Source organism: Colias croceus, chromosome Z (genome assembly GCF_905220415.1).
Source record: "Colias croceus chromosome Z, ilColCroc2.1".
Classification (NCBI taxonomy): domain Eukaryota; kingdom Metazoa; phylum Arthropoda; class Insecta; order Lepidoptera; family Pieridae; genus Colias; species Colias croceus.
In genome coordinates, this window is record NC_059568.1 from 6,927,351 (window position 1) to 6,939,447 (window position 12,097).

The 12,097-nt window shown below is 32.1% G+C and overlaps 1 protein-coding gene across 2 annotated transcripts in view; it reads right to left on the minus strand.

Moving 5' to 3' along the window:
- The window catches only part of LOC123705047, a 50,448-nt gene that overhangs the window by 13,752 nt on the left and 24,599 nt on the right, over nt 1-12,097 (minus strand). The gene's annotated exons all lie outside the window — the stretch shown is intronic.

Consider the following 12,097-nt stretch of genomic DNA (forward strand, 5'->3'; position numbering starts at 1 on the left):
ACCTGCCTGCGGTTGCATGCGTACCTACCTAATCTTTACATTGTCTCGTTCCTAAGAAGAACCAGTTACCATTGTGACTAAATTGTTTATACTTATTGCTCGTTTGACAGTTGTTAAGTCCAGTTTACATTTGTATAATACCCAGTATAGCTGAGTTGATTCAACTAGTTAGCACAAGTATGTTTGATTTAGATTAAGTAGAACTATGAAGTTATTGTCTGGAGTAATGGAATTTACTGGCAGCAACATAATAAATTAATTATTTAATTTGGAAATAGTAACTACGAAATTATAACCTTTAACTAATTTAATCAAACACATTATTTATTATATTATATTCTAACGAATTAGCTAAATAGGTTCGTATGTACATCTATACCTACGTAGTTCCATAACTATGGAAGTTTTCTAGACACTACTGGAAGAATTATAATTTATTGATAATAAATAATAATCAATAATCATACAAGCATCTTGTTTCATAGCAACTGCAATGATTGCGAATTGGCAAGTTCCTTTATCTTATTATATTTGAGATTTATATTTAAAACCTTTTTTTGCTCCAGTTCTTCGTTACCTATTTGGTTATTCATAGGTACATGTTGATTTTCAGAAATAATAAATGTGTTATCACATAGAATTTGAAGGCCGTTGATTCCGTTCGGTTTGTTTGAGTTTTATAGCCCTTACATAAACAAAATTGGCCTCCGGTTAGAATGGCGAGTATAATGAATCTCGGAAGGTGAATGATGTTACATGAAATAATATCTAACTGTTGTTTATAAAACAATCTTCACCGTACAGCGAAGGACCTACTAATATAATGATTGTACTTTTATTTGTGGTTAGATAACCTTTGGACGCATTTCTTGTGATTCTTTTATTAGAATAAAATGTTTATTTGATAAATATATTAAAATGTTTTTCATTGTTTTTTCCCTGCGTACAATATTTTAAAGTGAAACAAGCTAAGCTATGTATATTCATGTGTATTCTGAAGCAAATTCGTCACTTTCTTAGTGAATCTGGCCAAAAATAATGATTCATAGTTTTTTTTTGTATAACATAGGTACCTACTCATACAAAAAATATTACTCAAGCGCAGATTTGTAGAAGGTAGTAGTAGGTAGCTGTTGCTCGTAAACTCGAGAGTAATTGCCATAGATAAGACTATACGTAATTAGGAGTCATTGTTTTCGTAAGGATCAATATTGCAGAGTGATGCACTATGTGGCGGGATATTAAAAATATTCACCGTATATTATTATTATTGCTGCAGTGCGGATGCGATTACGTGCCCGCCTCTCACCTGAAGGCGAACAAATATTTAGAACAGATAATTTTAGCTAAATACCGCGATGACTAACTTGTATTACGAACGTTACTTGAATAATGCTCAATATATTGGTAATCTATAATCTATATCAATACGAATTCCACTTATAATTACAAGCTTGTGTTAGTGCAATTTAAGTAGGTACTTACCCTGTGAGGTGCCTGCAGCAATCGATGTACAGCGGCAATTTGATACGATAAGGGTATCGATAGGTTGAACGTATGGTAGAGAGGTCTCGTGGGGAGTCTAACATTGTACTCGTTGAAGGGGTCCAAGTCGTTCAAGTATTGCACCCTGCACACGAACGAACTCGCTCCTACATCCCTCATGGAGCCGTTCACCCTATTATTCTCGGGCATTTTTACTAACTCGATCATTTTTTACACTAAATCACAGAGTAGCTTTCACGATATCACATTGTATGTACGCTTTAGGATGAACCTAGTTCAATATCACTGGCATTTTAATTAATCTGAGGAGCGAGTTATTTTGTTGTTTTATTTTTTTAATGTTTTCGTATGCGCGCAGGCTTGCCGTGAATTCGGGTAGTGTTGTGCAGATAGGCGACCGCGGATACACTGAGCTGTTTTGTGGCAGAACACATGTGCCTGCCAGGTCACCGATCAAGATAAGTGTTTGATGTTATGATTAGATTTTTAAAGTGCACGAAATGTTAATTACGGATGCACGGGAATTTGCGTACACTCATCACAATGGGCATATTATTTTTTTATTGAAAATATATTCATGGAGTGATTATATTTTAATTGCTGAATTATAGAAGGAATTATAGAATTTAGACGAAGTAATGTATGTAGATACATTTCTGGTAGATAATCGCTTCTTTAAACTGAGAAAATGAAATTGACGTATCATGGCTATTTTTACCCGACTGCATCCGAAAGAGAGTTATATTTTTCATGACCTACATTTTTTTAACATTAATTATGACCCGAATTCACTGGTTGACATTGTGATAAATCTCCTTATCTTAATTGAGGTATAAATAAGATAAACATGAATTATAATATATCTTTATCTATTGGTAATTGGTATACAGAATGTAGCTGTAGTAACCACGGTATGTAATATTTTATTTCGTAATGACCTAAAATTAGTATTGTGTTTATAATAATATGTGCATGATATAAAAACTTACAACAAATGACATATTATATTATAATCGCAGTCGTCATCTCTTCTATTGTCTTAGCGATAATTGCAGAATCAGTCATTATGCCCTTATAGTTTATACATAACACATCTTAATTGCTTTGTACATCAATTTTTGTTTATAAAAGCATATTATAGCATAAAAAAATACGTGAGAGATTAATTTATCCTTGAGAGTGTTTTTCTGTGTGCAAACAAGGACATGAATGATGTCAATTATCCTACAGCGCTAAATGGTAATATCGAGTTACGACAGCTGTTGATTGACAAAACACGATGAGCGAGTCGTTCTCTAATTAAAATTGAAGAATATAACAAATGAAATGGAGTATTGTGGTTCTCAAGGATATTGGGAGATTGGTATTGATTTGATTTGTAGCAATTACCTCTACGTTTTTGTTTGCTTCTAAACATATTGCACTCACTCGAGAAGCTTCCCGCAATACTGTCTAAAGATAATTGAAAATATCATTCATAAATGACTCTTTATTAAAATTATCTTGTCTATTTATCAGAAGACATAATATGTTTATCTAAGTAGTTTTGGAGTTTAAATTTTTCGCGAGTTTTATGAATTGTTTGTATCGAAATGTAATTAGGACCTACGATTACGAATGATTATTAATTATTATTAGGATTTATTAAAATTATAACAGCAGCATCTTAGATTGGTTTTAAGTTTTAACGGCATACACCATGCACATTGTAAAATCATGCACTCTCATAGATCATGAAATCTTTCCAATCACTTTCGTCATAAATTATAACTTGTTTCGATATGTACTAATTAAGACCTATTATAAACAAATTATCAGAAGAGTGATGTCACCATTACATCATAAACAAATAATTAATAAGTCTTGACCTTTACGCAGAAACGAAAAAACTCGTACCTCAGAAAAACCCGGTGTTTTCACTAATTATGTAGTAAATACGTAAATTAGTAATTTTTTCCTGAACTTGCATCTGAACATGTATATTTTGTGAAGAATAATTTGTGGTATGTACATAGTTAAGTGTATCTAATGGACAATAAGTATGAAAATAGTCACATTAAAATCAAAAGCTAAAAGCTAAGAAAAAGCTCTTCGCATACTTACGCCTGAGGGTTTTTATGTTTTCTCTGAAAATTTTCATATGTATGTTATTGGTAAAAAGTAATAGAGATATTTAGCGGATAATTACGATGATTTTAGCTACACTTCTAAACTAAATTACGAAATGTACCTATTTAATGCATGGAATGTAAGTCATGTAAATTTTAGATGACAAAGAGTTAACTGTTTATTTATGGAAGACTTAAGACTAATGACGAACGACAGTCGTTTTATATTGTAACTGGACAATAAGCATTTAATAAAAGGTTAACGGACCAAAAACATTACGAAATAGCGCAGCGTGCGCACGCGCTTAGTGCCAGAACTGCCAGAACTTGCGAAACATACTTACTTGTATGTCTCGCTAAAGTTTTAAAAATATATACGTCTCATTTTAGAACTAATATTTATTTAATGTGTTTTTGTTCATAAAAGTTAGATTGCAGTAAAATGTAAAGTCTTGTAAAGGCATAGCTTTTATAATGCTACTAGGCATAGCTAGTCTAGCTAGCTAAGGTCTAGCTTTGCGTTCAGAATATGGGACATTAAGTTTGTTTTTTTTTATAAGTCATAATGGATGTAAGTACGAGTAGTAAGTAAATAATAAGTATAATAAGTAGAGTCCAAAAATGAGAACGCGTTATAAAATTATCTCAGATATGTAACTGTACAATGGAAGCAAGATCAAAGCAGAAAATCGATAGCAATGTGGTAATGTCGATGTATTCCCAAGTTTCTGATCGGGAAATCGTTGCTCGTGAGGTCGTCGAACCCTGCGCTGGCGCAAGTCGCCCTGTTTCTACGATTCATTATACCTTTTATTGGGGACACTGACTGGGAATGAAAATTAAAAATATTCTTTTAAAGCCGCTGATCATTTTTATTGATAATATACTGACTTGAACGCGACAATCTTTATCAGCATCGTGGATGAAGAGTGCATCTGCGATTGGGGTTTGTCCAATTTAAGATTAACTTTGTAACAATAACATAAAAGAGGACATAAATTCTTCAAGTTTATCTATTAACCCATTATGTTTTATGTGTAAAAAGTTCACACAAACTTAGACATAGGTTCGAAACATCCAGGCAGTTATGGAAACTCGAAGGAAATTAAGGGCACGCAGTCGCTGTCATTTAGGAAAAAATCTAGTCCATCAGATTGTGGGACGTAGTACTTTCTATTACTAGAAAATGAGACGATGCCGTTTAGATACAATATTTCTTGTTTGGTCAGTCGACGCATATCCATACTAATATTATAAATGCGAAAGTCTGTCTGTCTATCTGTTTGTCTGTTACGCTTTCACGGGCAACCTACCAAACAGATTCTACCTACCAGGGTCAATCATAAGCTTCTCAATAAGAGTTTTTACTAGTTGTTTTGTCCGCGGTTGAAACCGCGGGGCACAGCTTATGCCATAAAGAAAGGAAGGCCGTACAAATGATAATTGAGCACAATACGCATATGCGCTATTTATTTTCATATTTTAACACTTATTTAAGTATTTCAATTAAAATGTATAGTAAATCAAGAACAAAAACCTTGGGTGATGATTGCAATTAAAACGTTTTAACAAAAAAGGTCACCGGCTCGTTCTAACTGCACCAATAAATTGTAATTTTAATAAACGCATATCACTGTTATAATTGTTTAGTTTAGATTGTTTATTTTGAGATATTCTCAAGTAGGTATACTGGTATAGGTTCCTACACAAAAAATTGGAAATAGTTGTGCCAGGAAACTTCCCCTTTATCATAATGTGATTTTTATAAATAGAGCGTCCACACAACATATTATGTTCTTTAATGTAGCTACTATAATTATGTATTCTGTGCTTTAATCTGATTATTGCCCATTAAAAAGTATAACCAAAATTAGACGAAAAAAATATGCGAATGTTTTTTTCTTGTCTTGTAAGTAACTCAATTTATCGGTAAACGACCTTTTGATTAATATTATTAATTGGCTAGCTATTAATTGATAATCGCAGAGTTTTTGTCACGTCGTGACAGTGAATGTGACCCAGCACTTGAACTTTAGCGACCTCAGTCGTGTCTACAAATACACGATCACGATTATTGTTGCTATAAAATTACATTACCCTTCTTTGTATAGAAAGTACAATATTGTGTACATAATTACTTTTACTGATATATCAAAATATGCACTGTAATAATATAATGTGGTTTGTTTGAACTTTGCGTTTGTAGACACTAAAATGTATTACTGTGACATAGAGGTTTTCAGAATTTCGCGATCCTAGTTTTTTTAAATAACAAAATTAATCCATCTTAGTTCTATACACTGAAGAAAGCACCTGCTTACAACCAATAAATAAAACCAGGTAAGTGTGCAGATATAAGACGTATGAACAAAAAATTGTTATTGAAGTTCTTCCAGATGTTACATAGATCGATAAATTATCGCACATTAGTTATGGTTACAGAAGATAATCAAACGAAAACATTCTAAGAAAGTGCGTGATAAATTAATAAACATTTAATGAGAAGAAACCTCTTTTCCATGTGCTTTAAATTAGAGGTTACTTGAAAAAAATACTCTGTTTGTTATATTTGTTGCTATTATACAAGCAACGCGGCGGAATCCCATGCATGAAAACTATATATAATATGAACGTCTGAACCGATTTCGATAATTCTTTTTTTTTAATGCTAGTGGAAGTCAAAGGATGGTTCTTATGTAGAGAAAACGTAAATATGTACCACGGGCGAAGTCGGGACGGAACGCTAGTGCTTAATAAAACAGCTGTTACAATTTATCCATAATATTCTATTCAATTAGATCGTTTGACTCGATCCAATAGTTCATAACGGTCCTACTGACAGGTCCTATTATTTTGACATGACGCTTTGTAGCGTGAATCGTTAGTTGTTATTCTATTCTAATATTAACTACATTACGTAAACTACGGTCGACGCAGAATTGTGTAATATGCAAAAAGCGGTTGACTAAGTTTTAGTTACTATTATTATTGGCGAAACATGGATTTGCATTTAAAAATATAAATTAAAATTAATTTCTTATGAGAAATAGAAAAATTTGTTTATAAAATAGACATACATTTTGTAATTTACTAAGCGAGTTTTAATTACATACCTAGGTACATCTGTTTAATCTAATTAATGACTGATTTTATTTCTACGAAAAGTTTTATTTTATTTATTTGATTTTTGAACACATACTATTTAATTACAGTTCTATACATTGTTTATAATATAATGCAGAAGAAGACATAGTTAAACCATACAATTATTAATCAATCGAAATTATTACTGAACTTAGTATTCTGCGCTAAAACATTGACCCCGATTAGAGCGAAACACTTCGTGTCTTCGGAGATGCACTTTGCAGATTTTGCAATGCAAATTGAAAAAGATTTTTAAAGAAAAATAAATAAACAATAAATATATGATATATAATATCTTTTAATGTTTCTTGAGTATAAATTTATGAAAGTTTCATAATGTTCTAATTTGGTATAAGTTTGTTACGAGAATTTTAATTTTATATTAATTAAAAAAAATTCCTTGTTACGCTTACGAACAATGATTGTAATCGGCTAGGGTAAGACTAAAAGCGGTCGACCGAGATATTTAGCCAGCTATCTTCGCGTTACCTTATTTCCATGTGTTGTAACAGTTCCACATTTGCAAATATATTGTTTTATACACACGCTATCGCTTTTTATTGCAAAAGAGCTTTGGCCCACAAACAAATAAAAATTCTGATTTGAATAATCCGCTACGTTTGATTTTTGTGATTTTAATTAAACGCGTGAAATTCTGTTCTTCCTCCGAATATAGGCATATTTAATTAAAAGTAACTGCTATTATTTTTTAAATTTAATCAAGATTTCTTATCTGAATTGTTTTTTAAGCGACTAAATGAGCGCTGAATGAATAATGTAGAGAGAAATCTCATAAATTAACTTATTTATATTTAATACGTAGGGACATGTGTACATAGAAGACATAACTACTATTATAAAAATACTAATTATGCATTCTTCAAAATAAATCTATGAAATGAAACATAATTGTTGATACTAATTTATGTGCAATAACGGGTCTACTACATGAAAAGGTGCAAAGATACTCGATTTAATACAGTTATCGCTTCAGGCGAAATATGATAATACAGCCGAGTAAGGCGCAACATTTTACATACCCTTTCAAATACAAGCCACCGTGGAAAGTAGACTTAGCACTTGAAATGTGTACAATTAAATTTTATACCTCGGAAGTGCATTGGAAACGCCGTCAAACGATCACTATAAATTTCTATTTAACTCTCGAACTTGTCTCTCGAATTTTTATCTATTTAATTTTGTATATCTTTAAATAATTTAACCATTCATGACAACTGAAAGTAAAATAATATTATAATAGGTACAAATCTTGTTTACTTAAAGAATTTTAAATATCACGTAAAAGCCTCCATGCAAAAAATAACCTCATTTATAATGTAATTTATTCATACAGCTAACAGAAAATTTACAAACATTACCGCAAAAGATATCACTTAGGTACCTACTACCTACACTTCACGTTACTAGCATAATATATTCGCATTAGGTAAGTGCAAAACTACACTAGTGCATTTAGCAAAGCTTATTTACTATCACATTACAATTACGTTTACGAGCGGCACCTAAAAGCCAAGATACATACATACACATAACATATTATAACCTATTGTCAAACTAGCTATATGTATTATGCGCGAGTTTTGGCTTAAAACCAGATTGCAAGAGCTCTTTTAAAGTGCTGATTTACACAGGGTCAGTAGACAAGTCCGACTGACTTTAACTGTTTACATAGACTTCAAGCCTCTGTACTGACTTAAAATCTGTTTACACAGGGTTTTTTTTCGGGTCAGCACTGATTTGCCTCAAATTTGTAGTCAGTTACTGACCCTGTGTAAATCAGCACTAACATACTACAACAGTGACAGGTTTGTTGTATCGTGTAATCTATTTTTATTTTCATTGCATTCTATTTATAGAAAAATACAATAATAAATAGTTACGATGGCAAACAAAGACGCCTCACATTTATCAATAATAATAAGCTAGTCCTCCTCTTGTTTTGTTGATGTCGATATAAAGAAGCAACAATTAATAATTAATTAATATTAATAACATCGGAAAAGTTTACATGAAAACCGCGTAGGTACCAACTACCAGATAAACAACAAGTCAAGACGCAATTATTAATTCTTAAAAGTTTTAACTCACATTACTGTTTATCGTGTCAATGACTAAAATATTGGCTTATTTTAAATTCATGACATAAACAACTCGGTCCATTAGACGGGTTACATTGACATGGGTTCACAAAATCGTATAGGAGGTAGCAACGTTGACAAGTGAGCATTTTAGTATAGTTGGTTCTTTGATATGCTGTTCCTCTTGCTATTTCGGTTACAGTCCGGGCTGTCTGGCTGGCCGCAGTGGTTGCGTTTATTAGTGCGCATCTTATCTGCACAGGAAAATATCCTTAATTTAAAGTCATTTTTTAACGCGTAATTTTTAATCTTTTGCCTTTAGATAGATCCAACAGACATAATTTTTTTATTGCAAGACGTTTTATTCGTTGTTAAATAGGTGCCAGACGCGATTTTTTATTTAAAATAATTAAAATGTCATCGAAATAAGTGAAATTCTATCAAGATGAGTCCCCGTAAAGGATAAGTAATCACTGTGTTACTTATACTATATATAATATTCATTTTACTATTTACAATTTTTTTGCAACAATCTACCATGTTGCGTTCTTTTCCCAACGAACCACAAATAGGACGTTAATGTAAACTTGATAAAAACCAAATATCATCAAGAAATTAAAGACTTTTTAACGGATTTTAAATGCGATTTATTCATTGTATTATTTTCCCGAGTCTTTAATTTCTAAATGTATAATACTCGCGTAAAATCAAACACTAGAAAATACAAATATCATCAAATTCATATTTATACCCAAAAGTGTAACAAATATGAAACCATCTATTAAAAATATTAGTTTACTAATTATTCAATATCAGTATTAAAAAAGGATAATATAATATAAATAATAAAGTTATTACTTACCTTTTAAGCGGACTCATGTTGATGTAATTTCACTTATTTCGATGACATTTTAGTTATTTTGAAATAAAAATTGCGTATGGCACCTATTTTACAACGAAAAAAACGTCTTGCAATAAAAAATTTATGTCTGATGGATCTATCTAAAGGCAAAAGATTAAAAATTACGCATTAAAAAATGACTTTAAATTAAGGATATTTTCCTGTGCAGATAAGATGCGCACTAATAAACGCAACCACTGCGGCCAGCCAGACAGCCCGGACTCTAACCGAAATAGCAAGAGAAACAGTATATCAAAAACCCAACTATACTAAAATGACTTTTTTTAAAACGTTGCTAGCTCCCGTACCAAAATGTAAATCCGACGTTGCATTAACATTAATTTTTCTTAAATACACTGTCATATAATAGGTATATTATATACACAGAGCATATAATTTGAAATGTATAAACGTGTAATATTTTTAAGCCCGCGTGAATCCGGCTGGCGCGGGCGCAGTAAGTGTAGTATCTTGTTTTTATGGCGATCAATAGTGTAGGATAAGTATTGCACAATTACTTTGTTAATATGGAAGTCGCGTATTTTGTATGCTTCGGATCGCACTTTCGACTACCTACGAAAGAGCAGCAGGTGAGTTATCGGACTTATGGCTTCCGCTATTGAACAATCGCGAACCGTGACGTCATTGATATGATGTTAGCCCACCACGAAATAGTTTAATGATAAACGGCATACTAAAGGTAATACTCTTTAATCCGTTACGGGTTATGCTTCTTTATTACAGAATTATTGATTTATGTATTACTTGTTAGAGTAACTCTCTATTTTTGTAATATTTGTAATTAATTTTATAACTATCTGATCAAACACATTAACACGTTCAGGATTGCTACACATAAAACCAGGAAGGTAAGCCAATCCCGACTCCACTTTGCTCGAGTGCGATTTGTAACACGATAGAGACGTAGCCACGTATCGATATTAAATTGAAACGTAACTTTTGCGGTGAAATAACAAATCAGGATCTTGTAGGAATTGGTTTTGAGTTACCCGACCACATACAAATGAGTTCATCGTGGGATCGTGCTACCGGTTATGGATGCTGGGAACAGATTGGTGCCAGAGCCAGTGATGTACCGAGTCACGACTGGTGCATTCGCCTGTACGGCTAGTGCTTCTCGGATTATTATTCTTTGTTAAATAGTAGCGGGATTTCAACATTATTGTCGTGGCTGAGGTTCTATTGATTTTTACGTGGTAAATTGTTAAGCGTTTTTTTTTTTATATTGAAGGTTACAAGGTTCAAAGGTTGAATAATTATTACGGTTTGTAATGAGATCAGTACAAACCGTAATAAAGAAAGAAAGTGTGAACCTACCGCCTTTACATTTACATGTATGTATGTTATAAGACAATAGAAATCTAAGGATCGCAAGTCACCCCTACACGCGCGACTAACAAGATTGACCGTGACAGTAGTCCCAGTGGGCTAAGTTACGCAATAATCTATATTTAACGCACTATTATTGGTACGGCTTAGCTCACTTATAGGATTTTACATAATAATGTTTATCATTAACTGATTTTATTACTTTTTATTAAAATGTATCATTAGTGGCAGATATTTTTTTATATCATAAAAATCACCAATGATGTAAGTTTATTCTAACTAAGTTCTACTTATTCCGACTTTACGATTAAAATTTGAACAATATTATTGCTAAACTCTAACACCCCTAAGCTGTTATTGCAATATTCCAAATGTATGACGATAAAAATAATAAGTTTAAGACATTATACTTTATCTCGTCTAAGAATGTTCATAAAAATCCAAACGATATCGTATTAATAATTGCCACTAAGTGCATGGTCTACAAAAAGCGCTGAGGTCCCGCAAAGTGACACGTTTACACGATGTATATGACTTATTATGCGCTTCCCAGAATGTGCTAAGAACCCAGGTCAACCATTTAAGCGACAATGATGAACGTAAGGTGGGAATCTTAGAAGAATGCTTTGTTTATACGCACGGAGATGATTCAGAGGGGCGTTAGTACCAACATAATGTGTGTTGACTTTTATTCTTATTTAGTTTGTATGATATTAAGAAATGCTTAAGGCTTTTTGTCTTCATGGGGTGGTCGTTTCGAGTTTAAAGAATTAAAAGTGACATTGAATGTAATGAGTGTGTTTGAAATGTGTGTTTGAAAGTATGAAAGAATACGGCAACAGATATTATACTTTTGGCGTCTTCAAAACGATATAATGATAATAGTATTTTAAAAGTTCTCAATAATGTACATAATTTTATCAATAAAAAATGGCTAATAACTCTAAAATCTAAAAATAAGTATATGTAGTTTTACTAACACTAGAATA